Raw genomic sequence first — 14782 nt, forward strand, 5'->3', positions numbered from 1 at the left:
CCCCTCCTAAGCTGCTACTTGGATTATGGAAGGCCACTAATTGACAGTACATGTATTTTGTTAAAAATGGTCTGTTTTTTTATTTGGTAAAGAATTAATCCTTTTGGTTTGAAGATCTACTGATTGGGTTAACATTTATTTATTTTTTGTTTTAATATTTTGGACTTTTGTTTTCTATCAACATTTTTCTGTTTTCTGGCCATGCGTTTCTTTTTAAGACCTAAGTGTAAAACCAAGCGTCTAGGACTCGCACACCCCCCCCCCCCCCCCCCCCCCCCCTCCTTCTCCCATATAACCCAGTGTCGTCTTTCGTCGAACCCCTACCTGCCCCCAAAGAAACCACGTGGTTTATGGAAGGCCCCTAACTTGGAGCTCATTAAAATAGTAACGTTTTTGCATGGTAAGCGTTATATAGAGTCAAATTAGACTTTTATCAGAAAAAATCCATAAAGTTTTGATACCTATCGTATATAGTTCCATATGGCATCTAACGACAAAAATAGCTCGGTACAAAAAATAGTAAATAAAATTCTTAACTAGAAAAGTTATATGCATTTTTGTTGGAAAGGTCACAGTTTCCAAGTAATCCACCCTTTGAGTAGAGGGTGAGTTTGAGCTCGAAGCTCACACGCTCCTTCTCCCGCACATATTTCGAAATAGGGTGGTTTTTCGCTCATAATGTATAAGATGAAAATTGTAGAACAGACAATTCTCTATCAATTTTGATCATTAATTTGTTGTTATTTAAACAATTAAAGGTTATATAAAGATCATTCCGAAAACATATCAGTGACTTATTTGATGCAAAATTGAATAACGACTATGCATATATGTATAATGTATTAAGTAATTAATGAATATGATTTTTAATATTTTTAGACGATAAAACTAATTTATAAGTTATTATTTAATCATATATAGGTTTGTAGTAGGAGTAGTAACAGTAGCAGTACACCAATTATTTCATTCTAACAGTAACTAACCAATTTTGTGCAGCAAAAAGTCGTCTTGCCCGTAAAATGTATAAGCACGTGGAAAAGATTGGTAAGCATCGTATAGATCCTAATTTGTTCATAAAACGACAAATCTGCAATAAAAAGACGCTACTGTAAAGCGGGGGCTTTGAAGACTATATCGATCACCAATTTATTTGTAAAATAACTATTTTAATAGTAAGACTTACTAAGTGTTGTAGTAGTGCTTACTATTTAAAGTAGTAAATACACCTACCTGAGAGTAGTATCTAAGTTGTAATAAAAAAGTTGTAGTTGGTCTGAACGTGAATCTACTCGCATAAATGATTGCTTTTTCTCCAGTGGAAAAGTATATTCTGTTTCTAAAAGAAGGTAAGAGGAATGTAAAATCTCACGTGTATAGTTCGAAACTTTTGCAAGAGTCTGAGTCTTTTAAAAACAGTATGGAATCCATTTTATTTGCTCAAGCATTCAATGGGCGTGATACAACCTCCTGTTTCTTCGGCTAGGGAAAAATTAAAACAATTACTTTGCCCAATAATAATTAATCTCTGCAGGTTATTGTAAGAATTTTTATGAACATCAATTCTACTTACTGTGAAGTAGCAGCTGTTGAAGAGCAATTTATTCTTACATTATGTAAGGCTAATCCTTCTGAAACACGTTTAAACAAATACAGGTAAGTGTGCTTTAACAAATCTGTGACTTCTTCCAGTGAGGCTGTATCTTTATCTGGGCTTCCTCCAACTTCCGCAACTGCTTGATAACACTCTTATCGAGTATATCATCAAAATTAAACATGGCGAGGAAAAAGTTTAGACTCAGAACTGTAGCGTTGGAAAAGAGGCAAAAATAGTTTATTACGAGTGTAATCCTCTGAGGCACCAGCTCTATCTCGCGTCATGAATTTTATCATTTGTTCCTGTGAAAGGGTATGCGGTAAACGTTATGAATGCGTAAAAGCCGGATTAAAATGTTCCGTAATGTGCCTAAATTATGAAGGTGCAAGTTGTCTTAATGAAGAAATCATAGATAAACTGCCAGACACAGTTGATAATCATGACAATTAATAACAGTTTCTCAACTACATTTTAACATTTCTTTTCCACTGTGCAGTGCATTAGGTCTCCTGGGGAAATCACGTAAAAAATGCACCACAAATTCTAGCTCATCTGTTTTGTGGAAATTATTCACTGATCCGTTTTCGGAAAAATGCTCATATAATCTCTAATTGTTTTAATAAAAACAAATTAAGTAGCAATATGTATAGATAATTGTCTACTCTACAATTTAAGTTCGATATATATGCACCGAAAAACACTCCATTTCGCGGTATGTGCAAGAGAATACCAGAGGAGAGTGGAGTGTTTTCAGCCGGGTCTTGTTTTCGAAACCAAAGGAGTATAGAAAAAATCATCTTCGTGTTTAAAATATTGCATATTGCCTGCAAGGTTTGAATTCAGCACTCCTATTTTTTGGTGGAGAGTTTTAAACCATTTCAAAAAATGGGTATATTTGGATTATTTATTATTATATAATTTATAGAAGTTAAAAAATACCATAATTCTAAAGCAAATAAAAGTTTTAAAAAATCAAGACATTTAAAAAAATGAAAAATATCATAAAACTTCAGAAAAATAAAATAAAAATCGCAAAAAAAATTGGATGAAACATTCTAATTCTACATAGACAAATCGAAATACCCTAGCGCCTTAAGATAGGGGCCGTCCATCAATCACGTGGTCGGTTTTTGCTCAATTTCTAGCCCTCCCCCCTCCCCCCACGTGACTATCCGCGATATTATTGCTGAAACCCCAACCCCTTATATTATAACGTGACTTCTTTCAAAATGACGAAAATTTATATAACATGACTAACTTTTGTTAAATCAAATTATATGCAAATTATGTTGTTTGTTTCATAAGAAGGTTAGTTAGATGGGCTACCACCAGCGCTAGCTCATACCTCCCCACATCGAACTTATTTAAAATAGCCTCATCGTCATCGGCACCGGATGTTTATTCAAATTTTTGTGTGTGTATAAAGCAAATGGCCCAAGAAATGTTTTGCACAAACTTACCTTTAGAGTTGGCTGCAAAACGGGACTCAAAATACACCAAACACAGATGAGTGAAGAAACTGTTGGTGTTGACTTTTTAATAGCGTATTAAAAAATACTACGAACGCGTGTTGATAAGAGTGCTTATTGAAATTTGAGCTTCTGTAAAAAACAAACATTTGACAGGCGTTATAACATTCCTACTAATCATAGCATTGCGGAATTCGACGTGGCCCCACAATTCCCTCCGACTCAAAACTCCCCACTCTCCCATACGACTACTATTGCTACTACTGCTAAAGACCTATTTCGAGATATGTGTGGGAGACGGAGCGTGCCGGCTTCGTGCTCAAACTCATCCACTACTCAAATGGTAGATTACTCTGGAACTGTGACCCGCACAAAGAAAATGCATATAACCTTACTTCTTATAAATGGTATGTTCTATTATTTTGTACTGAAATATTTTTGTCGTTAGATGCACCATTTTCGAAATAATCATTAAAAACCAATTTTCGGGGGTTGCCTTTCAGATTTAAGGACACGTGATACTTTGTCGTGTGTCAAATCGGGTTCAGTTCCTTCGGTTTTTTTCACAAAAGTTAAAATGTTTAAAGCCCGAATTCTGAGATACTACAAAATATTATAACGGGCGTATCCGGACACTTTTTGAAGGATAATAACAACACAAATTGATTGCGCTGAATACAATTTGTATGCATGTGCACTATTTTGAGGTTAGGCTTGTTTTTCGGTTCTCTGTCATTCCAACAATGTAGAACTCTGTCGCACCGTTGCTGCTGGTAGCACTTAAGAATAATTATGGGAAAGTATTGTTACACACATAACCTCAAAATACAGACACATCAAATTAGAGAAGATTAAATTTGTTCAATTAACCCGCAAAAAAGAGTCCAGGGAGGTCCGTTAGCACTTTTTCTATCATTTCCTAGATTTTGAAAACAAAAGCTTTATTATTGTAGGAAAAAATCTGAGGGAATCTAACACTGATAAAATCGATACTAATTCCTAAGCGCCACACAAATTAATCAAATTGAGCCAAGTCAAATTTTTTCGAATTCACCCACAAAATGAGTCTGGGGATGTCCGCTAACATGTTATCTATCATGTCCCAAATTTTTAAGACAAAATATTTATTATTCTAGGAAAAAAGCCGAGGTATCCTAACACTGATAAACTCAACAATCTTCTAAGTATCACATGCCCTTAAAGGAGGTTCCACCCACCCGACAGAGGGAAAGTGTTTTAATATTTAATTCGGATGTCATACGGAACCACGTAGATATATATCAAAACCTTATAAACTTCTTCTGGAAATTACCTGTTTTCAAGCTAATTGGACAGGGCTAATAGACTACACGAGCTAATTGGGCATTAATATGAGACTATTTAGCGGTTACAATAGAGTTTATACTAATATTTTCTTTTATAAATAATTTAGAATTAATATTTTAACGTCACTTTGCCTGGTTTTAATTAATGTTCACTAAAATGAGCTTGTCACGGCCAATTATCTTATTTCATCTTTCTCGCTGGTCAGTTTTCTCATCATATCGATATGCAATTATATTTAAGTTGCGAACATTCAAACCGTTTTTAATTTAGAAAAAATATGTAGTAACCTGCAAAATTATAACAATTTTACGAACGAGTAAATTAAAAACTGTGTGTGGCCAAAGGAATTTATTTTCAATCTAGTTTTGCGGTGGTACAAAACGGCACTTAAATTGCGCTATAGAAGCCGTTTCGGGGGTACCCTTAATCTCCTTCGTACTATTAAAAAACATTTTTTTTTTTGCCGTTTTGAGTTTATAATGTCATAATGAACGTGAAAATGTTTGTGCTCGAAAATCTAACTTTATAAAAGTACTGATTTTCAAGTATGTACAATTTTAAGCTGGAAGCATTAAAAATTAAAAAATTACTTTTTTTTAACTGAACACAGCGTGAATTAGAAGTTAAATTATTTTTATTTCGAATAATTAAAACAACCTTGAAGAACTAGAAATTTTATTTCCAAATCTTGAGAAATATAGAAGAATTTTGAAATTCTTTAAATTAATAATGTAAGCTTCAAAATAAAAATCTAAAATGGAAAATTTTATAATTAAGGTAATGTGATACTTAGAAAATTATCGATTTTACCAGTTTTAGGTTCCCCCGGCTTTTTTTCTATAATAGTAAATGATTTGCTGAAAACGTGTGTGTATATTCCGAGGTTATGTATGTTACAATTCTCCCGAGCGTTACTTCCAAACTACACAATATTTTTGGCCGAAAACTTTAGACTTATAAATAAACATATTAACTATGTCCCGGAACTAACCTTGTTTGTAGGCAATCAACAAAGTTCATTTCATAAGGAATTTCTTAATTATCGGAAAGGCAGAGATGAAAAACGACGTAACCTCAAAATAATGCACATGCATACAATTTTTAATTAGCACAATACATTTTTTGTTATTATCCCTCAAAAAAGAGTCCGGGGACGTCTGTTATGATCATCTATAGCATCTCCGAATTGAAATTTTAAAAATTTTCATTTTTGTGAAAAATGCCGGGGGAACTGTACCCGATTAACCACACGGTCAAGTATCACATGCCCTTGAATGGTTTTCGAATCACGCAATGTAAAGTAAATGACATCATATTGGAAAAGGAGAACAATTCAACTAATTATTTTAAAAGCCGTTAAAATCGAACTTGGACAGGTTTTTCTTCCAAAGATTTTTAAAATTACCGGTCAAAAAGTAAATTCTGTAAAATAGACTGTTTTGAGCCACCTAAGTTTACTTAATCTAAAAGCTTATATTTGTCCTCGAAAGATAAGCACTTTCTCTTGTTTTCCTGCGTAATTTTGGTAACGCGCAAAACCTACACACTGAGTGACTAAAAGCGAAATGAAGCGTATGTCCTGCGACATTTTGGCAACAGAGTTAAAATGATTGAAGCAGATGACACGAATAAACACCAAGGGTACTGCACGCTTTTTTCATACACTCCTGCGTTGTTGTAGAGTTGCTCGGCTAAACTAGCAGCGCCACTCTCTCGCCCCCTTGGAACACCTTGTCCTCTATAACGGAAATTTTTCTTGCGAGAGTGCAGTATAATTAGCTATCCTGAACCAGAATAACCTATCTGTTTTATGTGTGAAATTTTCTAATGATCTAACTCCGCGGCTGGAAGTTGTGACCCTTGTAGACCTGAAATTTTCTGGAGGTTTATTACTTTATTTAAATAGCCTAAAATTTTAGAACTCTAGAAATAATGCAGAGGTTTTATTCGAAAAAATTTCAAATTATTTATGTGATTATAAGATTCTCCATTGATCTATTCATTAATGCAATGTTTACGAAAGTATAACTATTGGTGGCGAGACGGAGAGGGGGTAGTGTGGAGAGAGACGTACGGGAAATCAAGATAGTGATATTTGCTATAATCAATTCAATATCACCTAACTCCGGGTGTACTAAGCTTTACCTTTATAAATTTCAAAAATCATATTTGGACACGTGATACTAGCCCATTCTTCCAACTCTACCAAACACTTGAAAATCGATCTAATATTATTTTTGGAGAAGCCCGTTGAAGGTAGATAAATTATGCTTTTGGAAATTTAATACTTTTTTCCCTATGGTTGCACATTGTTTTGAGTTATTTTAATATTAGGTTTCCCAACAGTTACACTTCATGAACTTCTGTGTCCCGAAATGACTTCTTGTAAGTTGTGTGTTACTTGGAAGGGATTTTTACTAGACTTTCATTGTGCTATCATTCGCCGAGAATGGGCAACAGTTAAAATTAATTTTTAGGAACCACAAATGAAATGTTTTATTTTCTGTCTTTACGCATAATTACATAAATCTAATAAATAGGACTAATAAATATTGATTTTAATCATTATTCAACTTATTTTTCAATTTGTTGCTTGATTCCTATGGGATTCCTTCAGGTAACGAGCTGTATAAATAACGACTATTTCGCATATCTTAAAATCGTTCTGATTTATCGTACCTATTTTCAATAGAAACCGAGAAAATAACACAAAAGTTAAAAACATTTTGTTGCAAAAATCGATGAGAAAACGATCATGCATTATTGCTGAATTTTTTAAAGAATTTGTGTTTATCAGGACCAAGGTTTGGCCGTTAAAGGGTTAATGAAGAAATTGATTGTCATAATTTTATTGATATTTATATTACTCGATCTGTAGGTTATTTGTATATTTACTGTCGAAGCCCCGTCTCTAAGATATGTAGTGCATACTTAGTTTTACACGACACACTCCTGCAACTCGACGCCGATTGGCTGAGGGGCTAGGTCACGTGCGCTTACAGTGCCCGAGTCACCGGATCTCGATGAGCAGGGTTGCGAAGTGACGCGTCAGTCCAGGTTTTCTACGTAAATTACCTAAATGAAGTAATTTATGTAGAAAACTGTAGAAAACCGGTAAATCACTTGACAAAGATGGCGGTTATCTTTTTTGAACCTTTGAATTTCCTAGCACGTGACATCACCTCCTTCAAATCTTAATTAATTTGAGGATTCTAGATATTAAAGTAACAAACGGTTGAAATGGTGAGAAAGAAGATTTCTACGAGGATTTCAAATATCCCATGCAAAGCCCTAAATTTTGAGAGAGTGAAAGCAAAATTCATAAAATATTTCTAGATCATATAATTTTACTTTTAAAGCACTAATTATTCAGTTAGTGTTATTAGCATTATTGTAGTCATCGCTGATAAATGTTTACTGATATTTGTTTTTTTCAGGAAACGTTGTCTATTCATCTTGCCTTAATTGTAAAATTTTAAATAATAATTGCAGAACGACCGGCAAGTTCATGTCCACAAACCACACGAAAAGGTTATGTACTTATGTCAGATCAGACAAATCACAGCCATCGAAATATTCGCAAGTTCCACATCGACGTAATTTGCATTAATTTACATAATGTAAAAAATTTCAGACGTAAATTACGTGCTAAATTACTGTAGGAATCCGCTTAAATTACCTGGAGTAAATTACGTACAAAACTCTGCCGATGAGTGACAGTGTCCGAGGTTCGACTGTATCGAAAACAATCTGTATTTTTTATTAGTTATATGATTTAAGTAACATTTTTCAGCCTGATCTTGGGGCAGAGGAGGAAGCTGTATGTTAATGTTCCTCCTTGTCCTGAACTCACTATCATCTCTCCAAAGGTACCTGCTTTCCGCTTTTGGTCTCAATGTCCGTTCCTCGCCTCCGTCTTTAGCTCGTTCATGTATTAGTTGACGAAACGCTCCGCGCACATATCCACTTTTCAAAATGTAGCCACGTTGATTTCGCAATGATTGATGCTAAATGTTCGGAAGCTCTGATTGTTTCTGCATCACAGAGTGTGAATATGCGCCATAAAGCCTCCTCTAGCAGAAATAATGCTAGCATCGTAGCAGTCTATCAAGTTATACTTGAGTTCACTCGTCCACTCAATATGGACATTTTTTCGACTCGTCGTCGTGTTTTCATCTAAATTATTTTCAGTTCCCCGAACTCTAGGGTGATCGGCTCTCTTTTCCGACTTATTGTCGGGTGCTCTGAGTGTTCGAAAGTTTTGGACCGCATTTCCAACTTTTTGGTGGTTGGATGGTCTCATTGTTGTTCCCATAAGCAGCTACACTGTTAGAAAAAAATCGCTGAATCACACCGATAAGTGAACGTGTTTCGCTCTGCAACTGAAGTGTGTTATCCCACATCTCTATAGGTGCAAAGTTCGGTGTCGAAGGTGAGAGCATGCCTTTTTCATCGCAGCCAGTGAGATCATTGACAGTTTTTGCATCGTTCAGGTGCGAAAGACGGTGTGAAGTGTTTATAAAAGAGCCGGTGTAGCTTTAGCATCGTCCGTGAGTCGGCTCTGCTACATATTGTGTAGGCCAGCCTCGTGTAGAGCCGAAAATGCACGAGCAAAAACCCAAGCCCTCCGACTTCACGATTCGTTTTCGGTGGCTAACTGGCTATTAGGAGGAGTTTTTAAAGAAACTGGGTAAGTAATCTGGAAGATTTAAAGGCAAACTTTTTAATTTTTCCGAATTTGAAAGAAAAGAAGAAAAATTTAAATAATTTTTAATGTTTAGATGGCTTAAAAGGTCTGACAAGATTAGAAACAGAACTTTTTAAAGATTCGTCTTCAAATTTTTGTTCATTAGTCAAAGTATCTCAACAATTTTAAAGGCATTTTTTTATTTTGCAGAATTAAAAAAAATCAGTAAAAATTTGAATGATTTTTTCAGATTAGAAGATTAGAAGGTCTAAAAAGATTTTTTTTTAAATTTCCCGATATTCGTGTGAAAATTTTTAATGATTTCTTATTTTGGAAAATGAACTTTAAAAGAAAATTAAAGAAGATTTACTAAAATTTCGAAAAAGAGTGTATAAGGTTTTAAAAGCAACATTTTTCAAATCGGTATGATTAAAAGGTTGAAAAAAATGTAAATAATCGAAGAAATTCAAGAAATATTTAGTAGAATTAATAAAATTCAAAAATAATTTAGACTTGAGACGAGTTTCAGAACATAGGATAAACTTACGTCAAAAACTGAAAAATCTTAAAATTCTTGTAGAAGAAAAAAAGATGCGCCTGGAAATTGTGTACAATTATCAGTCTTTAAAATGAAAATTCTAATGATTTTTTTTAAATTACTTTCAGCACATTTCTTCTCAGGGTGAAACCCCGCTTTTAATCGCATGAGGTTCAATTATTTTGAATAAGAATAATTAAACATCCATAATTAATTAAATATTTTTCCTTCTAAGTACAAAAGACTTATCATTTGATAAGAATGTTGTGAAAATTTTTCTCTGAAGTTGGTGTGGAAAGGAGTTCTATTAAAAAATGTGTTTTCTGACCTTTCTTATTTTTATTTTTTTAGTGTATATTAATCTGCTTTATGTTTAGGGTAAAATCATCTGCTGAAAAACGATAAAAGAAATATATATTTCTAAAACTCATCCATAAGGTTAAATCCAAATCTGTACAACCGTTTGTTAAAATTTTTTGAATTTTTTTTTGTATAATTTGAAAGGCGATTCTACATAGTGTTTTACTAACTAATGGAGATATTTTTATAATTTTATTTCTGAAATCTATTTCCTAATCAACATATTAAAATAATAACATCATTAAAATAAAGTAAGTTCCTTAGTTATTAAGTTACTATACAAAAAAGTAATTTTAGAATTGTTTTCTCCTGTTAAAATCACGAGATATTTCCTCATAAAATAAAATTTGTTAAATTTATTTTACAATTATTTTACAATGGAAATCAAATTGTAAACGCTAAATTTTGTAGTATTGAGACAAGTGTTTTAAGACATTAAAGGTTTCTTAAAGTTTGCATATATTAAGAAAGCATATGAGGTCAAGTTAATAACTTTTCGGCTTTTTCTCTTAAAATCCCGAAAATTTTGATTATAGCCTAAAGTAGCATGAAAAGAGATGTGTCCAAAAAGAACAAATAGGACTTTAAAGATTTTTATTTTATTGGATTTTTCTAAATATTAGGAAAAATTCGAGTCTTCCTAAAATATGCTTAGAACATTTAGTAGTTTGGAAGAAATACGAAATATTTGATAAATTTTCAGAAATGTTTGCAAGTTTTTAAATATTTCTAATACATTAAACTCGACTTAAATTCTTCAAATGATTTTTAACTGACTAAAATTTTTCTTAAAATTTTGAAAATTCATTCAAAATGTAAAAAAATTACTTATAATCTTCTAAATTTTTCCCAGGAATTTTAAGAAAAATATTTTTATCTCCATGAAATATTTCAGAATTCCTTTAAAGTTTCTAAAGTTAATATTTGAAATCTTTAAAAATCTAAATTTCTAACAGAATTCCAAATTGAAATTCTATTTGAATCTCTTCCATTATTCTAAATATTTCTTGAATTTACTCGATTTTTTTGTTTTTAATTTATGAATCTTACTAAATTAAAACAGTTTGCTTTAAAATCTTCCACACTCTGCTTTTGAATTTTAGGAAGTCCTTTGATATGTTTCCTTTTAAAATGTTTTAAAATGATCTCTTAAAATTATTTTTTTGAAATAAACACTCTTTTACACCCTTTCTAAAATTTCTATAAAATCAAAAAAAAATTGTGTTCTTTTTTCAATTTTCTTTCAGAATTCATTCCATTTCATTTTTGTTTAAAAATGTATCTTTTTTAATTGAAAATCCAACTATAACTTTAGAAATTAAACTAATCTGCTGTAAATTCAATTTCTTTTTTGTACAAAACATTTTTCAGTTGAAAATTCATTTCTTACATCAAAAATTAAAATTATTTTGCAGAAAATGAAAATTTTTATCAGAAAATGAAATTATTCTATTTTTGGTTAAATACTTGTTTTTACTTTTAATATTCAGTTGCAGCGTGACCTAAGATCGCTCGGCCTTTTTCAAGATCTACCCCTTTTTTTCGACGGGAAACTGAGAGGAAATTTATGACTCCTCGAAAAAAATCCCTGTTTGAAGTGCTCGTCCCTATTTCAAACACCTATATAGGTCACTAATAGGATTCTATGTAAGAATCCTATAAGTGACCTATATATGATCCTATATAGGGTCACCTATATAGGTCAGTATAGGAGTCACCTATAGGAAATGAAACAGCTTTCTGCATAGGATACTATATAGAATCCTTTTAGTGACCTACATAGGATAGATGATGAATCGGAGGTGTTGTGCAGTAGTTTCCTATAGCAGATACAGTTGTGAAGTAGTTATTTTTGACTATGTGATTGCCTAATAGTAGGAACCTGTATAGATTCTTATACGGATTCTAAAATAGGAAGAAGGAACCCATACCCCTACCATAGAATCATTTAGGATTCTATAAAGGATCCTATGCAGGAAGCTGTTTTATTTGCTGTAGGTGGCACCTATACTGACCTATATAGGCAACCCTATATAAAATTCTATATAGGTCACTCATAGGATCCTGATATAAAATCCTATTAGTGACCTTTACAGGCACCTATATAGGTATTTGCAGTAGGGGTAGAACCCTTTTTTCTGGTATAACTTGACGGACCCTGAAATACAAACTATTTTATTTAAATTTAAAGTATTTAAACTAAGCAATGGCCGATAATTGTTCACAAATAAGTGTTTTCGATATTAATAATACTAAATAATTAAAAAATAATAACAATAAAAAGAAGTGGTCAAAAATAAATTTAAAGCGTTTAAAATTAAAGAGTTTTTTTCGAACTGATAATCATTAAATAAAATTATTTCAGTATAAAATTTCGAAAATATGAAAAATTAAAAACTTTCAAAATTCATCACTTGAAATTCAAAGGAATTAAAATTGCATTAGCGCTTTTGAATAAACATAATTTTCCATTTCATACTACTTTAAACAACATTGAATGCGTTAAAGTCAAAGCTGCTTAAATTATAGAATTTTTAATTTTTATTACATTAAAAAAACTTAATATTGATTTTACAAATTTTTCTAAAATAAAAAATTTTATTTTTCATAATTTTACCGTTCAAAATGTACAAATTTTAAAATATAAACCTTTAAAATTGAATTAAACAAAATAAAAACTTTTAAAATAAGATGTAACTTTTAATTTTCAATAGAAAAGTTTTGAAACACGCTATCACAACTGAAGGGGGAAAACTCTTTGCATTGGTATTAACAGATTGCAAAAATTGCAATTTATTTATTTGTTGTATTTCTGTTAGATATAATAATTTTATCAATTATTTAGGTTCATTTAACAATTTTGTAAACTTTTAATTGTGGGGGATTTCACAAATTAAAGGAAAGGAAGGGGATTTGAAACGTCGAGAAGCGGGTGTAGTCAATGAGGAGGAGGCGATTAGATATAAAATAAAAGGCTTTATTAACCAACTTACAGGAGTTGATAATATCCGGGCAGTGAAGCCAAGATATCCGACAGTTGACGGCGGTGGGGGTCGGCGATGATGCTGGTGAGTGATCCTTTCGGGGGGTGGCGTTCGGGTGGGTTGGTGCTGGTATCGGAGGCAGACTGACCAAACGTGACGGGAGGCTAAGACTCAACGTAGACTGACTGTCCGGGGATGGGGTTGGTGGTAATAAGGACTGGGGTGGCTCTCCCCACTCCCAATCCTAGGCCCACAGGGCCGTGTGGTAACGATGTTTCTTCTTTCAGGAAATTTTCGGTCTTCTCAATTTCCTCGTTGAGTGTCAGGTAAGATTCTTCCTCTTCCTTATAGCATCATTGATGTATCTTGCCTGTCTTAGTTTTAGTAATCTTTTCATTTCTTCTGTTTTCCTCTCTTCTCTTTCCTTGTCCTGCTGTATTTTCATTTTATTCCATTTTAATTTTAATTCGCCTGCCCTTTTTTTTTACTTCCTCCCTTCTTATTTCCCTAATCTTCCTACGCATATTACTCTCTGTTTCTGCTCTTTTTCTTCGATCGTACTCCTCTCTTCCAGCTTTTTCCGCTTCTTTACTTTCCCCGGCCGGTGGTTGAAGAAGATCGACCCACTTTATACATCTGTGGGTCAATAATTCTATCCCCACCAACTGCAGAAAGCAATCCTTGCATCTCACTATCAGCTGTTGATTCATTTTTCTAAAAATAAATTTTTTTTCTGTTGTTTCTTGTCTTTGTAAATGTAAGTGTTTGTGTAATTTTTTTGTTTTGTCAGTGGTGTAACAGAATCGAATTATTTACATGCATGCCACTCAAAAGGAAAAATTCAAACTTTACTTTTAACCAATAAATTTTTTAATATCTTTTACATTCCAATTACCTAAAGACTTACCATTCTTTGTTTTAATTTCGTAAATTGTTGGTGAGATCTTTGCTTTAATAAAAAATGGTCCTTCGAAATTTTTATGCAATTTTTGATCTATTCCTTCCCCTTTATTTGACAATGTTTTATTGCTTTTCAGTACTCGTTCACCAATTTCAAAAGTTATAGGTCTACGTCTTAGATTGTAATACCTAGATTGTGTTTCATTTGCGGTATCTAAATTTTTAACCACTTCCTCTCTAATTATTTTTAATTTTCGCATCCTATTTGCCCATTTTTCTGATTCCTGAAATTCTATTTCGCTTTTTCCCTCTAAATCTTTATTTAGCGCTTGAATTGGTTGGAGTTCCCTATCCAAGTTCAAAAAAGCTGGTGTGAATCCTGTTGATGAATGTTTACTAGTATTTAACGCAAATTGCAGATCATCTAAATTTTCGTCCCATGTTTTATGGTCCTTTTCTAAATACGCTTTAATTGCTGTTTTAATTGACCTATTAAATCTTTCAGTCGGATTTGCCTGTGCATGATATTTAGGCGTTTTCGAATATCTAATACCAAATGTTTTTGTTAAATTAACTATTGATTTATTTACGTACTCCTTTCCATTATCTGTAAACAAAATTCTAGGTGTTCCCCATTTCGAAATTATACATTTATGAAATTCTTTTTCCACTGTTGACGATAATTTATTTTTTACTGGAATAATTTCCACCCATTTTGTAAACATATCAACAAACACTAAAATGTATTGATTTCTCGATTTTGTCATTGGTAATGGGCCCATCATGTCAGATGCTACTACTGTCCATGGTTCTTCAATTATGCGCTTTCCCATCAAACCTATCTGATTATTTACTTTTGGTTTTATTCTTTGACAAATTTCGCATTCTTTTACATATTTTAATGTTTCAGAATACATTCCGGGC

The 14782-nt window shown here is 32.6% G+C and overlaps 1 protein-coding gene across 1 annotated transcript in view; it reads left to right on the plus strand.

Annotated features, from left to right (window-relative positions):
• The window catches only part of LOC117181323 (G protein-coupled receptor kinase 1), a 268557-nt gene that overhangs the window by 3111 nt on the left and 250664 nt on the right, over nucleotides 1–14782 (plus strand). The gene's annotated exons all lie outside the window — the stretch shown is intronic.

This window comes from Belonocnema kinseyi, chromosome 10, assembly GCF_010883055.1.
Source record: "Belonocnema kinseyi isolate 2016_QV_RU_SX_M_011 chromosome 10, B_treatae_v1, whole genome shotgun sequence".
Lineage (NCBI taxonomy): Eukaryota > Metazoa > Arthropoda > Insecta > Hymenoptera > Cynipidae > Belonocnema > Belonocnema kinseyi.